The 22,982-nt window shown below is 40.2% G+C and overlaps 1 protein-coding gene across 9 annotated transcripts in view; it reads left to right on the top strand.

Moving 5' to 3' along the window:
- The window catches only part of bru1 (bruno 1), a 554,208-nt gene that overhangs the window by 61,537 nt on the left and 469,689 nt on the right, over positions 1 to 22,982 (top strand). For 3 of the 9 annotated variants that reach the window (XM_019042602.2, XM_019042601.2, XM_019042597.2), the window contains exon 1: positions 15,967 to 16,269. The exons of 1 other annotated variant lie outside the window; for it this stretch is intronic. The gene's annotated coding sequence lies outside the window, so the exon portion shown is untranslated. Of the gene's footprint in view, positions 1 to 15,963; positions 16,270 to 22,982 lie in introns of those variants that run through there. 5 more of the 9 variants (XM_019042607.2, XM_019042605.2, XM_019042606.2 and 2 more) reach the window with 4 other exon arrangements.

Genomic DNA, 22,982 nt, shown 5'->3' with positions numbered 1-22,982 from the left:
TATTTTTTCTACATGATTGTTTTAGATTGTTTCGCTTGCGCGAACGTACTAAAACGCTCAAGTCCTGTTGCCGCCGAATCCTTCAAGTGTATCGTAAATTCAATGTATCCGCCAAAAAAAAAAAGTTTTAACGGACAATACGATGAGCGGGAAATTCTTGATACTGGACCTGGGATCTAGAGTAAAATATGCTACTTGTGCAAATGAGAACCAACCAAACTTACTGTAAGGTTGTAAAACGAAACGACATTGATGTCTCAGCCTTCCAAAAGATCTTTTTTTGTTCATTTATCCAATTTCACTTCTGTCATCATCTATTATACAATTAAATTGTATGATAAATCTGCAATTTCCTCAGGTGTGTTCGGTTTTAATTATTCAGTCTCAGTCACCTGATTACATTCCTTACAATTTTAGCACAGGGTCTCTAAAATATATTATCTCTGCACACAACCGATGTCCCATTGTAGCGAGTTTGACGGATCGTTTCATGGAGGCCCTTACTGCCATGCTAAGGAAAAACGCAGTATGAACCTAGTTGAGGTCGACTTTCCCTAAATACTGCCATACCAAGGAGGAGCGCCGTATGAACATTCGAGAGTTGCAAAATTTCCTTCGATAAAACATGTATTTTCGACGATATTTAGGCATACTTTCCTTTTATGTTTTCAGATATTATAGATTAAATTGCGGACAAAATAGTCTGGAAATTTTGGAAAAAATATTCACAATTTTCCCGGTAAATTCGGCTTCTATCGTAGGGAACTTGGCAAAGTCTGAAGGCTCATACGGCGTTATTCCTCAGTATGGCAGTATTGAGCTACTCTACACAGAATACACCCAAGACGTCATGAATTTTCACCCTCGACTGTTTTCGTCATCTGAAACTCGGTTCGTTCCCTTCTTGTTTTCCGCCGCGATAAAAATCTCCGAACCCCGCGCCGCGCCGCCGGGGGCCTCCGTCCCCGGGTGTCCTTATCACGACCGGGGGACGATGGGGGATGGGGGGGGGGGGGGCATGTTGTGAGACAGAGAACTGTGTCAATATTTCACGACGCGCCGTGACATTGCCCCGCTACCTACAGACGTTTAATTTCCGGTCGGCGCGGCCACGTCTCGCGGGTGCCCGCCGCTGCCCCGCCGCCGCATTTCGGGAACCGGCCCGGTTTGGCGCCCCCGGCCCGTTCCGCTTCCGCACCCACCCCCACCCCCGCACCCGCGCTTTGTCACCTGTGATTGACTTTTTTTGATCCGGAGGAAGCGGCCCGGCTTCGGCACCCTGTTCCGCACTACACCGTCGTCCCGAGGAAAAACACCCTATCAACATGCCGATGTTGCCAAATTTTGCACCACAAAGTATCGATTTTTGGGGGAATGTACATTTACTTTTCTTGAGTTTCGTGAATACTTTTAATTAAATTTCAAACTATTTTCTCTGGTAAACTGGAAGAAAAATTCCGCACTGTACCGTCGTGCCGAGGAAAAACACCATATCAACATGCCAATTTTGCCAAATTTTGCACCACGAAGTATCGAGTTTTGGGAGAATTTATTTTCACGTTCCTTAAGTTCCGCGACTGCTTTTAATTAAATTGCAAACTATTTTCTCCGGTGAATTGGAAGAAAAATATTCACAATTTTTCCGAAAAAGTTTGATTTTAGGAAGGGCATCGAGCAACGTCCATGCGGTGTTTAGCCTTAATCGTCGTGCTGAGGGAAAACACCGTATGAGCATGCAAATGTTGCCAATTTTTCCCGATAAAGAATCAATTTTTGGGATATTTTGTTTTTATTTGTCATTGAAATCCACGAATACTTTTAATAAATTGCAAAACAAATTTTTCTGGGAAATTGGGAGAAAAACTTTCACAAGTTTTCCGAAGAGGTCTAATTTTAGCAGGGGGATTGGGCAACGTCCAAAGGTTCATGCGGTGTTCCGCCTTAGCACGACAGCGCGAGATGGCGTCGCGTTATGTGAGGGGGGGGGGTGGAAAACGTCCCCTCGCAGTGCGTGACGTATAACTACGGAGAGGATAGTCTTTTTTTAAGATGGTATTATCGCCCTTTCGGTTATCGGTCAAGTTGACCGTGTTTAGCAGAAAGGAACCAACCCATATCAGCTACTGCCAAATTTAATTGGTTAAACCGTGGTTGAACCACAGTTGTGCGGATTTTTGTGCAAATTTCAGTGAATTTTCTGCATAGTACGAGGCAAATTCCTTAAAATTGTCAAAGGTTTCCGCACGAATGTTCTCTCGTAAAGAATTAAATTGCTCAGTTAAGTGGCAATAGATGATGTGACTTGGTTCCTTTCTGCTAAATGTGTTCCAATTGATATGTAGTCGCCGTTGATTGTTTTAGGACAAATTTAGCCAAGGCTGTGGCGGTATACCAACGCTATAAACTGTCTTGTAGTATCTCGATAGTGGTGAAGACCTTCAGTGGACTTCATATTTTTTTCTGGGCATGCAGCAACCTTCATTTGGACTAAACTTTGCAACAAGGAGTCACTTTATTTTTACAGCTTATATGAGAAAAAAACGCATAGTCCACTAGTTCCTTATGCAAATCACCAGATCTGAGTTTTTTCATTTTTGTTTATGATGAGACAGAAGTAATGGTTTGTTATTGTAAAATGTTAGTACCTTCGCGGCTAGCTGAGAAAAGAGAATCGTTGCCCTCGCGATGCTCTTATTGGATTTTAGATCCTACATTCTTCTCTAGCAATGCTTAATTACAGTGTTACTTTTGTTGTAAAAGTTCTATCGGCCTTGGTAACAATGCTGTCTGGAACTTTGACTATCTACTATGAAACGACTGGTAGTTTATAGATTGAGCATTGTAAGGGCAACGACACTGTTTTCCTCGTGATACGCATATACGTGATGAACAGTCTAACAAGTGCACCAAACATTGCCTCAAATCGTTGACTATAAAGTAGTTACCACATTTAAAACAGCTAAAAATGTAGTATTCACAAAATTTGAGCAGCGCAGCCCCAAAATTCAAGATTTTTCACCTGTTATTATCAGGCTTTTGGTGACAATTCCTCTGCATCTATTGAAACTTAGGGTTCATTGTTAATTTTGGTTGAATTTGATCCTTAATTTGTTTGACACTTTTTCCACCCCTTCCCTTTCGTTTCAACTTACTTTATCCCAGATGTGACCACTGGAGTGTTGCCTAACCTGATTAGTGAGGATGCTTCAGTGCGGCATAAAAAGAGACAAGAATAAAACGTGGAGGACGGGCTGATTGATTGATTGATTGATTGATTGATCTGCTTATTTCAAGGGAGAGAGACGCGATGCAAGGCGCTAATAAAATTGGTTTGAGCCGGAATTAAAAAGTGGGGGTCGTTTTGAGAAACCTCCGTTGACTAATTTTATTTCAATTCAATTGTTTAAGGAGTGAAGAGGGGTACGATCATAGGGAGGGAGGGTGGAGGTAATTAGAGAGACGAAGAATATGACGAGGGTTGCCGTTTCTGCCATTTTAATTATATTTGATGTGAAAAGTGCAGAGTCATGTATTTTATCCTCTCTTTTCTCGCATGGCCTTCCTTTTATTTTTTATGGCTACTAATACTAAAAAAGTACGTTTCGAGTAGTCCTTAAAGTTTTAAATTTCTGGTGAAGCCAGTACCTGTCACAAAAAATATGCTCGTGGCTACTAATTTTTAATTAGTAATGAGATATCAGCTTTAAGCTGAAATTTTTACGCACGTTGGCTAAAAAACTCCAACATCCCGTTTTACGACCAGTGCGTTTATCGCAGTCAGTTTGTGTACTAATTTTTAGGCTAAAATTAACTATCTGTATAGGAAATGTTGTAGCCAGAACCATATGGGTCGAATTCATAGTCGTTCTTGAAGTAAATGTTCGGACCTCTTCTAGCCATATAGGAGCCTTATTGGTTAAGGAGGCTTTGATGTTCAAAAAATCATTACAAATATGACACTACGTCTTGTAAAGTTGATCATGCATCAACCAAACGTCTTTAACTCCGGCAGTTGTTAACACTGAATGTTGTCTCTTGCTGGCTACCAGATTACCTCGAGTTCAAATGTAGCCAGAAATCTAGTGAATGACAACATTATTTCGCTGCCGTAATTTCATTCCGCTAATAAGGAGGCTACCACAGGGTGTTTTTTTCATATGATGGACAGTTTTTATCTGAAGTATCAGCACTAAACGGTGCACCCCTTTCAACTTGATGAGATTTGCACGAAATTGCTTAAAATTGTTAATGTTCAACGTCAATTAATCTGAGGACACCAATTTTTCTTTCCGCAGAACAGCCTTGCAAGCAATAGTATTTTCTTCAGAACCAAACTTAAATTTTTTCGATTTTCAATCGCAATTCACTTACAATGATCATTAAGTCCGATTTTACCTCCGCAATGTATCAAATTGACTATATGTTGCAATTAGGAAGTATGAATTCTGGCCCGGTTTAAAAACAACATATGCGCCATTAGTTTCCATGTGCACACAAGTGTTTTTTCAGATGAGCCAGAATTTATAGTTACAAATTGCAAAATGCTCAGTCCAAATGCACTGTCAATATCTACACTGCCAGCTCCGATGACCTATGAAGGCCCGAACGCTTAAGGGATTCGACGTCCAATTCCATCAAATTTCAGAAAGATGGCATTTTTGTCATACTTGTTGAATGTTAAGGGATCTATATTTAAGGCCCAGATTTATTTAATTTATTTTTTTACAGAGCAAAAAAAAATTACGTGTTATAAGGAAAGAGCTCTCGACAGACTTTATTGAAATTCTTTGCCTTTTACTCGTTAAATTTTTCAGTGATTTGAATTTAAATTAACAGAGCTGTAACGCCAAAATAATTAACTCCATGTTTTCCTCCTCTTTTTTTCGAAAGCTCTAATTGAATTAGATTAGAACCAAAGGTCGGCATCGCTGCACGGACGGACGGACGACGCGACGCGGGAGAGCGGGACTTGCACGGGGTTCCGCAAGACAAAGTAATTTCCTTATTGCTACTGAAAGCAAAAGCTCCGGTCTATTGATTTCCGATCCATCCGAGACAGTCTCCCGTGACTCAATAAGGGAAGATAATCCGGCAGCAAATTATTTTTCATCCCTCTTAATGTCATTAAGGAGCTCCTCCCTTCCACCGCTCCGCCGTCTTTAAATTAAGTTTTAAAAGAATCCAGGAGTTCGTTTGTTCTAGGTGTATTCTCCCGTGCTAAGGTAAAACCTGGTATGAACGCGCCAATGTTGTCAATTTTCCTCCCGATAAAATATTTATTTTTCAAGAAAGTTATAAATGTATGTCTTCGACATTTTTAGATAATCAGGAAAAAATTGCAAATGCATTTCTTCGAAAAGCTGGAGGCTTGCTCTTCATAAGTTACCTAAATTATTCTTGTTTTATCGAAGGGAATTCGGCAGCGTTCGATGGCCCATACGGCGTTCCTCCTTAGCACGGCGGTATTTACTCGGGCCGCAGTTTTTCGGAGGATTGAAGGGAGGATCTGAGTAAATGAGGCGTGTCATTTTGCTGGCGCTTTCTCCTGTCACCACCAAATTCTGTGGATTGTATTCATGTCTTAAGATTGGAGTAATTGAATTTTGCCAGCGCTGATCGTTTAACGCAGAGATAGGGAATTAGGTCGCCTCGGCTGAGAAATTGAATTCATCATAACAAATAAACGCATAGGCGTAGCTAGGTCATTTTGCTGGGGGGGGGGGGGGCTGGTCCCCCACCACCGGGGGGTCTGGGGGGTATGGAATATCCCCCAGCTCAACGGGGGGTCCGGGAAATTTTTGAAATTTTAACTCTATTTGAGCGCATTTCGAGGCACTTGTGGCGCTAATCTTCCTTCAATTTCTGCCTAAAAATCACCCAGTTTTATGAATTTTAAGGTTAAAATACTTTGAAATTGTTGCATTCAACAGGTTATACTATTTATAGGCATATGTTAGGCATGGTTGACTAACATACTGAATACATAATAACATACTACATGTTTACTAATTGCCGAAATATTTACTTTCTATTTGTGACGCATGAAAAATGCAAAAATTGAAAGGTAAAGAAGAAAAAGAAAACACTGTTTGTAATGCTTCTTTTGGTGGTATCAGCTTCCTGCGTGCAGTAAAATGAGTAAACTAAAAATGTATTGCGTTCAGTTAGGTCACGCAACTAAACTAACCTCCCAGCAAAGCGGGAGGTATCGCCAGATTTGAAGGCGTTCGAAGCGTTCGGTTGGGTCACGCAACTAAACTAACTTCCCGGAGAAACGAGAAGTATAGCCAGATTTGAAGGCGTTCAAAGCGTTCGGTTGGGTCACGCAACTAAACTAACTTCCCGGCAAAGCGGGAGGTATCGCCAGATTTGAAGGCGTTCTCAGCGTTCGGTTGGGTCACGCAACTAAAGTAACCTCCCGATAAAGCGGGATGTATAGCCAGTATTTGAAGGCTCTCACAACTAGACTACACAAACTAATTGTTAACGAAGCATCCACCAAGACTTGCCAGGTTCCAAAAGATTTTCAGGCAGAACTAACATTTATTTCAGTCATATAAGATTAAGCAGACGACTGCGATGTGAGCCTTAAAAATGCATTATATCTTTTGCACCAAGGAATTAAAAGTTCTGGCTCATCCAAAAAAAGCACCTATCTGCACCTTTCTATTCCCTCTGTAAGAAACTAATCATAGGCGTAGCTAGGTCATTTTGCTGTGAGGGGCCTGGCCTCCCACCACCGGGGGGTCTGGGGGGTATGGAATATCCCCCAGCTCAATGGGGGGTCCGGAAAATTTTTGAAATTTTAACTCTATTTGAGCGCATTTCGAGGCACTTGTGGCGCTAATCTTCCTTCAATTCCTGCCTAAAAGTCACCCAGTTTTATGCATTTTAAGGTTTTGCATTCAACAGGTTATTCTATTTACAGGCATCCTCTCACGGGCCACGGCGACAGAGACTTACCGTTGAAGAAGGTGTTTTTGCACCATCCAGAATTTCTGGGGGGGGGGCAGATGATACTATTTCCAATTCTGGGGGGCCAGCCCCCCCTGCCCCCCTTCCTACGCCTCTGAATAAACGTTCTCTTGACAATGGACCTCCAAACAAGGAACGATAGCTAGGGGCAAAGTACGTGTCTCTTTATCAAATTTTCACGTGGTGTACGGAGAGCACATTCAAAATTTTCACATACAACTCATGTGTATGAAAAATGACGTTCTGAATAAAATCTGGCCTCGAAGAACCACGCTCTAAACTTTATAAACGAATTTCAGCGTGTTTTATGATGACGGTTTTTTTACGTTTGCTGCATTTCTGACAAACTTTCAAGTCTGTGAGTAATTAAAACAAGGAAAAGCATCGTGTCCAACCAAGCACTGATGATTTTCGTCCAACGGAAAAAATCGCATTAATGTCAATTTGACCTATAAGTTGAGGTTGGTTTTTTTTTGCCAACGGGAGGAACTTCGAACTTCGATTATAAAGTGGAAACGTTAGATCTCACTTTCATGTTCAAAAATACCGGCAAAAATGTCGTCTGATTTTAAAAATTCCAAACACTTCAGCTTGTCAACACTGTTTCTGAGCAAGACTGTAGCATTAGTCTTAACGACTTGATAAAGAAAACTCCATGTCGGACTTATCGGATGTAATCTATCGATAAGTAACGTTCTTAGAAACGTTTTGAATCTAATCCTGTGCTACTTATACTTATGGAGTACGAGTACAGTCTCTGCCTTTAATCTTGGACTGGTATTCTTTAAAGCTTAAATTTTTTACTCTAAATAAAAAAGTTTGGCCTTGCTTCGCCAGCAAAAAAGTGTGGACCCAGAACTATTTTACCACCTTGTTACTTACTTATTGATTTAGTTCAAACATTGACTTTTTTCATTTTTCAATGTTGAGCTGAAGAGTGCGGTGAGTCTCATTTGAACTGCAATGAATAATACTGCCGTGCTAAGGAAGAACGCCGTATGAACATTCGAGAGTTGCCAAAAGTTCTTCGATAAAATATTTAGTTTTGAGGAAAGTTATGGATATCTTTCCTGGAAATTTTCAGGAAATTTAGATAAAATTGGGAACAAAATTATCTGAAAAATTGGAAGAAAAATCTTTTTAGATTTTCCAAAAAATTCTTGTTTTATCAAAGGAAATTTAGCAACGCCTGAAGGTTTATACGGCGTTTTTCCTTAGCACGGCAGAATAGGAGAAATGAGAAAACGTTTCATGTATCTAGGCTAATTCTAGTTGACTTGTCCAAATTTGACGCTTCGAAGACACTTTAGAGTGCATTTCACTCGGATCAAAGATTCCGTTGACTCCGATCCGTAAGCTGTTTAAAGGAATGGGACTTCATTTTGCAATATAAGGGATATCTATTTCTGGTTCATCCATAAAAGCACCTAGCTGCAAAGAGAAACTAAAGGCATGTATTTCGTTTCCAAAATAAGCCAGAAATAGCAGTTCCTGATTGAAAAAAATACTTTAGAGTTTGAGTAGGGGATCCCTAAGAAAAATCCTGGGAATTTGGAAGGTGGCCCTAAAAGTTGCAAAAAATCCGCGCTCTGAAGTTTATTTCGACGAGTTTATCAGCCATTTTTCACGTAAAGAGTGTAGAGCCGTTAACTGGAATGAAACTATCCTACGCTGACTTGTGAATGAGAAAAGCAAACTCCACCTCGTGAAGCAGTTTAGTGTTATTTGGTTACACTGATGACCCGACCGAGATGAAAGTCGGAGTTGATCGGCTCACTCTCATCTCGCCCACAAACCGGCAGACGCGAAGAGGCTCTGAAACCAGTAATGTTTGAACAATTTACTCGCGGCTTCCTCAAATGCGACCTGTGAGAACGCAGTGCCCCAATTATGTACGGTGCATTCACAGTAGCCACGTGTCTTCCGGTTCAATTGGACGAATCTCTGCCAAACGGAACTGTAGACGAGTGGAAAAGATGGGGTGTGCTCTAGAAACTGCATAAGAAGCAATGTAATAGTGGGCGTGACTCCCTATTGAGAGATGGAAATGCAGTATTTTACATTCTGTCAAACGGGACTATGTGCCAACTGAATGCGGCACTCATGAGCCATGGGGATGTGACAAGAGCGTTGTGGAAAGGGCTCATGAGTTAACTATCGACACGGGCAACCGCGGTGCCGGCCGCGGTTGCCCGTAATTTTTTTTTTTTTTTTATCCACATCACGTGGTTTATTAGAATAAATTACAGATTGGAACCGAAATCGACAGGAGTTCGGACCGAAGGCCTGAATTACATTCTAAGAGGGTGGAATCGTCTGTGACACACGCACCCCTTACCTGTCCATCCAGCCCCTTATGGCTCCTGGAGCTAGAGTTTTTTTTTTTTTTCAGTGTGTCCTTGAAACAAAAAGTTTTATAACCTGATTAGAGCCGAAAGAAAAACCCAAAAAATAAGTTCTCCCAGAAAAACTCCAAAATGTAGTTGTTGGCCCTTAGCACTGTTTCTTGGAACTCCATAATCCACCGCAGACGAACGGCGATTTGCGCCTAGGGCACCTGCAGAATTAATAGTCGCAGGTCAACAAAGCAGAAACCCCGTGCGCACTGCCGTGCTAAGGAAGAACGCCGTATGAACATTCGAGAGTTGCCAAATTTCCTTCGATAAAATGCTTATTTTTAAGGAAAGTTACGAATATTTTTCTTCGAAATTTTCAGGAGCTTCAGGTGAAATTGCAAACAAAATAATCTGAAAAATTGGGAGGAAAATATTCATAAGTTTACCAGGAAATTCGAGTTTTATGAAAGGAAATTTGTCAACGCCTGAAGGTTCATACGGCGTTCTTCCTTAGGACGGCAGCGCAGAGGTCGGGCGCGTCGAAGCCCATCAATTTGGAAGGAGGGAAATCCTTGCACACCCTTATCAACAAATACCCTAATACGATTGAGCTCTTCTGCTCGATTTCGGGGTCAGGTCAGACGACTCGCTGAATGTACATTCGAGCCCCTAATCCGGCCCAGCCCGACGCTGGCAAAAGCGCGCAAAAGCCACGAGGACCCGGCGGCACTTGGGTCGTTTCTCGAGCGAGAGGCTCAATTCAGCGAGGGAATGTCGGGGCGGCGCGAGGGACGCGGCTTACGGAGGTCCAGATGAGGGGCACAGGGCAAATATGAACAAGATAATGAATTACAAAACGTGGCGTATTTTCAGCTTGTTAGGCTTACAACAGCAGTAATCGCAGGCAGTGAATGGAGGGCGAACCACCCCCGCTCCCCCACCCCTCCGCCCCTACCCGCTTCGCGGCTCGCGCACTGCTCCGCTGAGCCTCTCATGACACTGTTGCCGCCCGCTGCGTTTCTACCAGATCCTTGCGTTTTCTCCGTGTTTTTCCGGGATATCCGACGATTTCCGCTCATTCTGGTCAAATAATGTTAAATCTGCCAATTGAATAATCATTTTCATGGTTCCGAACATTTTCGGTAGTTCATGGATATTTTTGTCTAACTGTACGTTTTTTGTCATGTTTGAACATTCATGATCAAATTGAAACCATCGATTGGATTGCATTTAGCAAAAAGGAACCAGCGTGATTACAGTACCTACTGTAAAAATTAAAAGGAACCGAAGGCATTCAAATGTTGCTAGGATTGTGTAACTTACATACTTTGCAATAAAATCACTGAAATCGTGCAAAAAATAAATTTACAAAGGTAATTTCGTGTTGAATTTATAGTTTATTGGGAGAGTAGAGATAAAACTTGTTTAGATGATCAGTTTATATTTGCAAGGTAAAGAAAGTTGCTTAATCTTAGCGACATTGGAATGCTTTTGGTTCCTTTTTGCAAAATACAATCCAATTGTGCTTCTCCATAATTAGATTCCATTTTGCAATAAGGATAAGGAACCACTATCTCTGGCTCTTCCATAAAACCACGTATCTGCGTAGGAAAATCAATGGCATATATGTTGTTTCTAAAATGAGCCAGACATAGTGGTTCCTTATTGCAAAATGTAATCCAATTATCTAAAAAAAATCTCCCTGAATAGTAAACAGTTCTAACTCCCCACCAAAAAATTGTTAACTTCAAAGGAGAATAATCGTGTAAATGTGAATAGAGTATATTAGGTACTTTTGAAAGAAAATGAGTAGTTGAACGATTTTGAAAACTTTGTAAACGCGCTGGTTCCTTTTTGCTAAATGCGATTCAATTATGGTGATTCTTGGAGGATTAAAATTAAACTGCCAAAATGGCGCAGGTGGCCGTACATTGGTACTACATATCGACGCCGAACAGACCACGTATCTCGGTTGCGGCGTTTGAAAATCTCCGCTCCTAATTTTAGTTTTAGAGAAAAACAAATTAGTGTCATTCCTCAAGGTTTTCACCGAGTTTTCTTCGCACAGAGGAGTAAAATTACGGACGTTTTCAAGGATCGACGTCGAGTCGTTTTCTATTTAAAACATGCAGTAAGAGAGGAATTCCGCAACGTTGCAAACCGAACTACGCGGTCTGGTAATTTGGACGTATTTCTGTCAAACGGAACTATGTGCATTGAGACATAAGCCCTGATACCCATAAGAATATATGCATAACAGGGCTCACGTCATAATGCACATAGTTCCGTCTGATGGAAATACGATAATTTCATCGTTGATATGGTTAAAATCAAGAGGAAAAATAAAATTGCCTACGCATGCTCTGACAAATCTGACATGTCACGTAGTCGCGTTCGGACACAGAAAAGTCACCCGGTGCGGTGGAAATGTTCTGAGGACAGTCGCCAGCTGTCTCTTAGCACAGACTTAAACGGAAGGGCAAAATCACCACTCATAAGCCGAAGTACGGAGTCTGTGGCTCAGTACATTCTCATCGCTCTCCGTTTCATTGCTACCGCTTTGGAGTGCTGTGTATGTTGCCTATTTACGAATTGAAGGGGCTCTTCTAAGTCTAATTCATTGCAATGATATAACTGAAATAAGGTGTGATTTTTAATTACATTTCAAATTACTAATCTTCCGCTAATTCGTCTGATAGTTTGAATATGGTATTAATGGACTGAATTGGGATAAAAAAACATTGCAACTTCATGATAATGACATTTAACTGTGTGATAAACACATTTCCCATAAAAGCAGTACTGCTGACGGACCACTGGCCAAAGTCAGCAGTACTTCTCATAAAAATTGGACAATATTTAATGTCAAATTAGAACACATAATAATGAATAAATTAAAACTCGGAAATAATCGATGATTACTGAACGTTGCATCGTGAACAAAATTAATCAATGTTAAGAAACGACCTGACGAAAGTGAATATGTTTGACGTATTTATCAAAACGTATTTTATATGTTTGACGTATATGTTTGACGTATTTACGGATTGGAGTAGGTTGCGGTGTGAAAGGTGGACAATAACATAAATAAAAATATTATTTCGCAGGACTGAAGAGAATTAAAGTCAATATAATTCCCAGATCCCGTCATATTAGATTCCACGCCAGTCGCAATGAAAGTAATTTAGAGTCGATTAGAGACATTTTAGAGTCAATTAGAAGTATTCTAGAGTCAATTAACGACATTTTGAGTCAAATTAATCGAAATATTTTCTTCGACTAAAAAATAGAGTCAAAATTGACTCAATGTCTTCTTTAATATGGGAATAAAGTGTTATTTTTTTTAACAACGATTCTCTTAAAATTAATTCGCTTCATGTAAAATCAACTACTAATGAAGCTACCTACTTAAAAATTTACGTTTCACCACTATAACACCGGGATTTTTTTTTTTTTTTTATCCAGAATGGTCGTGATTAGTATTTTAGCAACATGAAAGTAATCCTTGCAGGCGGGGTGATTATTTTTCTAAAATCCGGCAACGCTGTTTTCATTGCACGTTGGTAGCTTGCGGAGAATGAAAAAAGAGGCTTCTGTTGGTAAATTAAAACCGACTAAAGCGTGCCTTTTCAATAAGTCAAGGGGGTTGTTCCTTCCCCTTTCTCCTCCTTTCTTCGTAACTTTTTATTTATTTATTTTTCCTGCTACCTATCGGTGCATTTAGCCGCCGTGTTTGTGCCTGTGTTTTTAGAGTTCCATCAAGTTTTTAGCTTTTATATCATTGGTTATTCATCACTGCTCAGTGCATGGACGACCTCAAACAAACATTCGGACTGGAATAAGGTGAAAGAGTAAAACCCGATAAAGTCACATTATCTAGTTCGCAGTAAAGCTTTCAGAAGAGAATTTTACCTCATTAATTTTAGGATTTTCCTGGATCTACGCGCACCTTTTTAATGGTTTTTTCTTTTCCAATTATCACTTAAGCTTTTTTTTATTTTGACCTCAAAAACATTATACAATAAAAAAACCTGTTGTAGGTCCGTAGTGGAGCCTTACAAAGAGTAAACATTATAACTAGTTAGAAGACAGAGTGAACGTCATAGTGAAGGGAGGGCTCAGACTTTACAATGAGGCATACCTCAAGACTTGGTGATGCTGACTCATGTAGCCAGGGAGGTTGAGGTCATGCCGGACACACCTTGCGGTATACCATCGGCGGAAGCTTCGAAAGTTTATTGAGTCCATTTCTTTTCCCTAGATGGCAATGGCTAAGAAAAAGTAACCATTGCATTCGTTGCTGTCGCGACGTTAAGATTTACAATTAAGTATTCCGCACGCCCAAATGTACACTGTCATACGTTTACGTAAAGAAATATATATGTAAAATGAAGAGTACCTATCAGCATAAATATTAGTAAGACACTCCAGCTCTAATGAGTATAATGGCTGGAGTGTGGTCCAAAAAAAGTTCCTAAACTTTGTTTCCCTTACAATTAAGCCATGAAGAAAGTAAAATCTAGGAACTTCCCAGATCTTTCCTACAATTGTAAAGTTAATAAGCTCAGAAAGTGAATCAAGTAATTCTTTTCCTATAATGATTGTTTCAAGGTAAAACACATTCGTCGCTTTCTCTCATTGTTTCTAAGAAAATGTGATGAGTGTGTTGAATATGATAAAAAATAAAGGGGAAAAATACAGAATTGTTGTAACGAAGCTTGGAGGAGGAACTTATAGGTTTGGCGATGTTGCTATTCTCTCCTTGTAAAATTCTCGATTTATTCCCATGAGAATCATTGAAAGATGGATTACATTCAGCACAAAAGGAAGTAGCGCGATTACAGTGTTTTAAAAATCGTGCAATTTTTTCTTTTCTTTTAAAAATACGCAATATACTTACTGTATTTACACAATTATTTTCCTTTAAAATGAACAATTTTTTTGGTTGGAGGCAAAAACCATTTGCTTTTCTAAGAGATTTTTTAGATTGTTATGAAGAAGCAACATTTTTACAACACTGTTATGGCGCTGGTTTCTGTTTGCTGAATCCCTGGTAATAAAAATTGGCAGTAGAATGTGTGTTCCAAAATACTATAGACTTAAAGCCGGCAGTGAGATTTTCAATAGCTTCTGTAGCCGGCTGGACAATTTCTTATAGCCTTTTACAGCCGATGGCGATTAAGCAACAGCCAGACGATAAAGTTTTTGCTAAACGTTACTAAATACGGATACTAGGACTTAGTTAGTTTTTGGACTACCGCTCTCTTTTTGTGCCGTAGTATCTTGATTTATTTTGCGAGGAAAGCTCCGTACTTTTGAAGGATGCCCATCCTTCTTAATATGTTGGAGCGTTTTCAATTTCTTATGATACTGTGCAATACCTCTGGTGTGAAGTAGTTGCTTCAGACGCCGTGACACGCTGCGGCGCGGCGGGTGGGCAGAGAGCGCAAAACGCTCATTGGCGCCTACACACCTAACAGGGATACTTCACGCATTGCGCAATGCGTGAAGTATTCCAGTTAGGTTTGTAGGCGCCAGTGCGTCGCCGCGCAATGCGTGAGTACCGTTAGTTTGGGCCGCTGCCGCAATGCGTGAAGTATCCCTGTTAGGTTTGTAGGCGCCAATGCGTCGCCGCTCCGCTTTGTGTTAAGCTCTAATATTTAATCTCACGGAGTCAGCGTTTTTCAACTCATGATTTTGAAATGTTTGCACACTCTGTACGGGCCATCGCATTTTAATTCATGAAAAAACAATATGTTTTAAAGGAAAATATAATGTGTGTTTTGTAAATATTAAGGTAGTTCCGTATCAAACTTAATGATTTCCAACGCACACGAATTTCTACACAATTTCTTATAGCCTTTTATAGCCAATGGCGATAAAGTGTGAAGCCCGGCGATAGGAACTATAGTCCGACTGTTTACTTTTTTATAGCTTCGTATAGCCCGGCCATATGATTTGCTCCGCTTTCTACAGCCACCTACATGATTTTCAATAGCCTTCTTTAGTCGGCTATAAGAACTCCTGTGGTATTTTGAAACGCAGCTCGTATCGCCAATTTTTACCAGGGATGCGATCCAACATTAGAAAAAAAGTAGCTTGGATCTAGAGTCCAGACTCTTAAAAACATTGACAAGAAAATATAGTCCTGATTCAATCGGACTTATTGCTTGAATCAAGAGAGAATCCGCCTGAATCAAGAGGCTCGGCTCTTCGATTCAAGGAAAAATCCGATCGAATCAAGAGTATTTTTTCTTGTCAATATTATTAAGAGTCTAGATTCTAGATCCAAGCGATTTTTTTTTATTGAATTATGATGAAGAAACATGTTTACAGTTCCTCTTTGCTAAATGCGATCCATGTCACGGTCATCGTTCGGGTCCGATTCAATATAACAGAGAATCCGTAAGGTGACGTCACCCCTAATACCGTGTCCATTAAGATACACCCTACGAAGAAAATACCCGGTGTTATGTCTGCGAGGACAGTGACATTACACCCACACGCCCCTACGAGAGGGAAAGGGAAAGCTCCCGTGGCGTCGCGGCGCGTCGCGCGGGGGGGGGGGGGGGGGCGAGCCGAAGATGCGCCGAAAAAAGCCGATGCGGCGTCCCGCGCCGCGACGCCGGCGTCGCCGCTGAAATCCGGCCAGTGTTTTCCTCCTCTCGCCCGTGTCCGACGCGGCGACTCCGCTTCCGCGAATCGCGTTTCCCTCGTGCGTCTTCCTCGCGTGTTCCCGAGATCCGACTGTGAAATCCGTGGAGTGTCCGATCCGCCGATGGTGGCTTTGAGGTTATGAGTTTGACGTGAACAGCGCGCGTCATGAGCTGAAGTTGGTGTTTTTAGCGATATTCCTCGAGTTTGTTTTGTAATTCGCCCCCCGAGTTCAGTGGTTCAGTGGTTTTGTTTGTATTCTTGTGATTTTGGATACTTCGGCTCTTGGCGTTCTCGAAATTAGGTGAGTTTTTTTGACTCTCGAGGTTTGGTCCGTCTGACCCTAGGTCAATAGGTCCCGGGTTTGAATCCCAGTAGTAGCGTCAAATTTTCACAGAACTGACAGTAATGGATCTGCTGAAATAGATAAAGTTGCGGCTGAAGGTGCCAGACACGAAGTCTTAAAACCAGCAGGAAAAAAAAGGTTTGGTCGAGGATCGACAAAAATTAGAGTTGCCCCATCAGGGATAACCGGGAAATGTCGGGGAATTTTAAAAATTCAGGGTAAACCTAGAAATGTCAAGGAAAATGACAAAAGTGTCAGGGAAACATTGTAAAGTCGGCTTTCCTTGCTTTCTGGAATGAGTCCGGCGTTTCGAACAACAAATTTCGCATGAAAACTATTTCAATTTATGTATTTCCAACCATCTGGCATAACTTTAATTGTCAGGGAATTTTACCAAAATATGTGAGGGAAATCAGGGAAACTTATTTTGTAAATTCTGTGGCAACCCTGTAAGACGCACTGTGAGACACTAACACTAAAGTTCAGGTGGAAAGTGACGTTAATCACGAGATAACCCAATCATGAGGTTGATTCTGGGGTTTCTTGGTTTTCCAACTGTTTTTCATGCTATAAATTCAATGGAAGCTGTATCTAATTCAGCACGAAACCATGCCTAACATTTCACCTCCCACATGGACCGAAACGTGGTTTTGGTATGTCTATTGATGAATACGGCAACATTATCATGCTCGTAGTAGCATTACTGTGCTCATATTAGCATGACAATAGATCTGATAATACAACTAAGCTCATCATTACAATCACTAAAATCTTCTGTTTTTAGCCACGTTCGCTATTAAAACCGTGGTAACCATATAATAAATGTGCTTTTTTTTCCTTCCTGTGGACAAAGTTTTATTTGAAACACTTCGTCGCATGTTTTTCCTCGAACTTCGCGAAAAAATGATTCTCACCGCAGGAAGTTAGAAATTGACTCCTAAGGAAGATGCAAGTATTTTTAAGTAACATCAATTGGATTGCATTTTGCAAAAAGGAACCAAGAACATTCTAATGTTGCTAAGATTGTGCAGCTTGAATTCTTTGCAAGAAATTACAGATATCATGAAGAAAATTAAATTTACGAAGCTAATATTCGTCTGAAATTCATAGTTTATTGGGAGTAAAGATAAAACCTGTTTAGATGATCAGGTTCTATTTGCAAGGAAAAAAGTTGCACAATCTTAGCGACATTGGAATGCTTGTGGTTTCTTTTTGCAAAATGCAATCCAATTAAATGACTCCAACACAAATGACGTTATTTGCGCGATTGTTTTTCCGTCAGAACTGTGTTACGCGTAAGCACATATTCGTATTGTGGGGAGGAGTGACTTCCGTACATTCGTCGCGAGACTAACGATCTTTGTAAATTTTAAATAGGAAACATAGAGAGAGGTGTAGTTCATACCTTTGGCTAGTGGCCCAATGTCAACATCTCTCAAACTCCATCAGATGTTGCGAAGATTGTGCAAGGTGTTTCTCACCGTAAAAGATCCCTAGCACACACCCTCGTTCCGTGATAAAGTTGTCGTCGTTGGTTTTTTAATTTCTAATTTTCTCCAAACTACTATCTTTATTCAAGAGAAAATGTGTTAATTTTTGGCCGGTAGTTTTCCGATCAGTAAGAGGAAAAGCTACGCAATCTTAGCAACACCTGATGGCGCTTTATTAAAGCCACTCATCCCGCCTTCCCATAATTTTCATTTCCGAGTGGAATGTAATGACATGACGAGCCTTTGAAATGAAAAAGAAGTTTTCCAAACGGCTAACTCTTCCACACGCATCCGTAAATTCCTGAAATTAACAAACTGATGTGTGTTAAACAACTGCTTTCGACCTAGAAATACAATGAAACGAAAAGCCGGTCGGTGGTGCCTAAGGGTGGTGAGTAGGATATGTTACTGATGTGAAATTATTGTGTACTTATGGTCTATTAAGCGGTTCCAAAATTGTAGTATTAAAGTCACGCACAGTTGCGCTTGAATTATGCTTCCTTTACATCAGTATTTTTGCCATAAAATCGACTGAGACTAAGTATAAAAGAAATAGAAAGCCGCGATACTTATTTCACACGCAAAATTTATCGTTAACTCCGTTCATTTTTGAACACCATAAGTACAGCGACGTAAATAATTGTAATACGTGTAATTTTAAATACTAAGCATCATGCTGACTGTGAGCCGTAACCTTCCGCAAAAATCAAAGTTTGAAATAATTACCTCAGTTGTTAAAAGCAATCTTCTTTGCACTCCTATTTTGAGAAACAATTTTTTGACTGCAATTCAAACATTTAATCCTGAATTACCTCAAAATCTCTGATTTTCCTAAGAGGATGAGACCGGGATGAATTTTAGTTTACATGAAAGGCAATTGGCAAAAAGGAACCAGCGCGATTACACTGTTTTCAAAATTGTGCAACCTCTCCTTTTCTTTTAATAATACTCAATATACGTATACAGGTGTGTTAAAGTTTACACAATTTTTTTCCTTTAAAATTAACAGTTTTTTGGTGGGAAGCAAAAACTATCTGTTATTCTGGAGATTTCTTAAATAATCATGAAGAAGCAACATTTTTACAACACTACCATAGCGCTGGTTCCTTTTTGCAAAATGCGATCCACACGTATATCATAATACTTCTTTTGTAATTTTGTTAATATGGGCAGCATGTCGTAATAATCGTAAAGAGAGGCGTGTATAACCTTTTTTTTTTTTTAAGTTTTGGAAATGAAATGGCCGTGTTGAATAAGAGATTTAAGTGGATTCATCTTTACACTAGCGAGAGAGCAGTGAATGCAAATTCATACGCGGATTGGAAGAAGCTGTTATCACTCTTTCAAAGCTTTGCTGATAGCCGAATATGGAAATAACATTTTAATTGATTATCTTTGATTTAAAAACTCTGTAAAGAATCTGAAGGAAGATGATATGTGTGATCCCTCTCCCACTCACGCCACGTTTCAATATAATCGTAAAGCTGCTCGATTTGGTGTCTGATTTTACTTGAGTAGCTTTTGTTGTTCGAAGAGGGGAAAGTTTAAACGAATCGTTTTTCACCATGATCAGTATTAGTTCATTAGTTTAACCTAATTTTCCCTCATCCTGTGATTTTTTAACTGAAATCCACGCAACACGCTGACTTGAAATGTTGTCAGTGTATTTTCCTTTCCTACAGAAGGAAACCCACAAAAATTGTCAAACACGCGTTACGTTCTATAGCTTTCTATTCTGCCGTGCTCAGGAAGAACGCCGTATGAACCTTCGAGAGTTGCCAAATTTCCCTTGATAGAATGTTTATTTCTGAGGAAATTTATGAATATTTTTCTTCGAGATTTTCAGGAGCTATAGATGAAATTGCAAACAAAATTATCATGAAAATTGGAAGAACAATATTTTTAAGTTTACCGGGAAATTCCCGCTTTATCAAAGGAAATTCGGCAACGCCTTTAGGTTCATATGCTGTTTTTCCTGCCGTACTAAGGAAGAACACCGTATGAACTTTCGAGAGTTGCCGAATTTCCCTTGACAAAACAGGTTTTTTGACAACATTCATGCATATTCTTCCTTGAAATTTTCAGATATTTTAGGTTTAATGGACTGCATTTTGCAATTTGGAACTACACATTCTGGCTCTTCTGGAAAAACACTTATGTGCATTGGGAAACTAATGGCACATACGTTGTTTTTAAACCGGGCTAGAATTTATAGTTCCAAATTGCAAAATGTGGTCCAAATTGCGTACAAAATTGTCTGAAATTTTTGAAATATAATATTCCCAATTTTCCCAGTGAATTCGAGTTTTATCGGAGGAAACTTGTCAACGTCTGAAGGTTCTTACGGCGTTGTTCCTTAGCACGGCAGTGTAGTTCTCAACTGCAAAATACAGTGCGTATAATGGCTGATGTGCCTGTATGCTTGCGACGGAAATACCGAGCTTTCTGCGGTTCATTCCTGAGGACGTGAGCATTGGCCGAGTCGCGAAGGACGGAGCGAAGGATCCGTTCCTGGAAGCAGAAGAATGAGCGTCTTCAGCGTCGTCGAGTGCGGTGAGAGAGAAAAGACTTCCGGCGCCGGAGTGGATGTGATATCCCTCACTTTATTTCCGGAGCGTTTTTGCTCTCCAGAGTCCAGGCGGGATCGCATTTCCGGTTTGTCCACCAAATATTAGCGCCAGCACCACACCACGTCGCCGAGCTTTTAATCTGAGATACACAGCGCGCGCTCTTTTCCATCTTTTACTTACGCTCCTTCGCGTCATGGACCATTCCGCGCTAAGGAACAACGCCATATGAACCAACAAACGTTGCCTTCCCTTTGACAGATCACGAATTTTCGGCGAAATTTCTGGATATTTCTCTTCTGATTTTTCAGAGGATTTCGTTCGAAATTTGATCTAACAAATCTGAAAATTTCAAGGAAATATATTCATAATATTCCCACACGTACACTTGTAAAAAAAACCTCTTGGTTCAAGAGTGCCGTTTCTTGTCGCCGGACTTAAGAGTCTGGACTCTTGTTTCAATGCAAAATCCGCTTGAATCAATGCAAAATCCGCTTGAAACAAGAGTTCAAGACTCTTAAATCCGGCGACAAGAAACTGCACTCTTAAGTCAATGCACCGCGGCATTGGTTCAATAGGTTTTTTTTACCAGTATATGATGGGTCATTGCCGCGCGAAGGAAAGACGCCATATGAGCCATCAGACGTTGCAAAATTCCCTTTGACAAACCACGAATTTTCGGGAAAATTTATGGATATTTCTCTTCTGATTTATTAGAAGATTTCGTTCAAAATTTGATTTAAAAAATCTGAAAATTCCAAGAAGAAATATTGATAACTTCCTTCTACGGTAAATATTCTCTGATATGAAATTTTGCAACATTCGAAAGATCATACAGCGTTTTTACACAGCACGACAGACCACCAAACAAAGTTAAGAACGAAGCATCATAATGCACGAATGCATCTTTTCTCACCAAAATTTCACGTTGGCCAAGTTTCAGGGATGTATAGAAAGTTCTCCGCCGGCAGAGACAATATATTTCAGAGACTCCGCACTGCCATCCTACCGTTAGTGCCACAAGTTTTTTTTTTTTTTTCCGATGGGGAATCTCCTAATAAGGCTTCCGCCCTTAGCACTAGCTAATAAGCATTATAGCCTTGGCCGTTAATAATTTCTGTTTATAAAAATCTCCCGAGTTTCATGCCTCTCTAAAAATTTTAAAGAAAAATATACATAACTCCATTCAAAAATTAATATTCAATTTTAGAAAATTCGGCAACGTAGAAATGATGATACGGCGTTTCTCCCTTTAGCGCGACTGTACTTACAAGCCCTTAATTCTTCTAACCTTCGACACATATTTTCTTCGCACATTAACGATATGCGCTGGAGTACATTATCGTCGCTCCTTACAAGTACGATCGGTTCTTATTTTAGAGTTGAACCCCATTTTCCATAAAAATTATCTCTCTCCAGGCTCACATGAAATGCAGTAACGTCCTTACGTCAGAGGAGTGATGTTATTTCAGCGAGCGCACAAATAATGGGCATTGTTCGGGCATAAAGTCCCTCCAAGTTTTTTCCCCGGAACGTATTCTGAAATAAGTGGAGGGAAAAGAAAGAGGATGAAGGGAGGAGACATTAAATCGATGGGAAAGCGTCATTATTCGTTAGCGGAGTCGAGACGTTGTTAGCAACAAACTGTTGAGGATAGTCAGAGTCAGACCACGACCATGCATTGATTCGCGGTTCGACCACCCTAAGAAAGTCGTCTGGCGCTAGTATCGCTGAATAGTCGCGCCAGCCGGCGGAAAAGGGAAAACGATTTTCATAAATCTTAAGGTGTCATTTAACAATAAAAACACATTAAAATACAAAAACGAATGGGTTTACAAGGCTAAAGAAAAATAAAACAAACCAGGACGTATCGGGCCAATTACATGCCCATTCGTAACTGGAACAAAAGCTAAAAAATGTAAAAATTAAAACAAGGAAATGAGCATGCAACTGACCGAGGTAGGAATCAGTGCAATTTCTGAGGAGTTCAGAATCAGAGCTAGGAATCAGAGTTTGCACTGATTCCTACCTCGGTCAGTTGCATGCTCATTTTCTTGTTTTAGCTTTTGTTACAGTTGAGAATGGGTATGTAATTGGCCCGGAAAGTCCTGGTTTGTTTTTTCTTCTTAGCCTTGTAAACCCATTTGTTTTGTATTTTGATGTGTTTTTATTGTTGTGTGCATTCAAGCTATTGTGTCTCATCTCTATCCTATCGCGGTGTCATTTAATATGAATGCAACTCCAGCGTGAAATATTTAATTGACATGTAAAATAAAAATCAAACCAAATCAGGGCCAGATTAAGGGGGTGGCCACATGGGCCTCGGCCCATCATGGCGGAAAATCTAGGAGGCGGCAAATTTTGCAATTCTTTTAAATGTAGGTACAAAAAAAAATCGGATTTAGAAAAAAAAATTACAAACGAGAAAAGGCTACAAAATTTCTCATTTCCTGAGAGTATAGTAATTTCTAATTTTGTCGTCTTTCAGTGATACAAGAGACAGCACCTTTAATTAGTCGAGTTAAGGGAGAAACCAAACACACAATTTGGCCTGGAACGGCGCGACTTAGGGAGAAATGATGACGAGGACTTGAGATGAAAAGGAGAAGCCCTC

Source organism: Bemisia tabaci, chromosome 4 (genome assembly GCF_918797505.1).
Source record: "Bemisia tabaci chromosome 4, PGI_BMITA_v3".
Classification (NCBI taxonomy): Eukaryota; Metazoa; Arthropoda; class Insecta; order Hemiptera; family Aleyrodidae; genus Bemisia; species Bemisia tabaci.
Note: the sequence above shows the minus strand (reverse complement) of the source record. Positions and strands in the feature narration are given on the sequence as shown.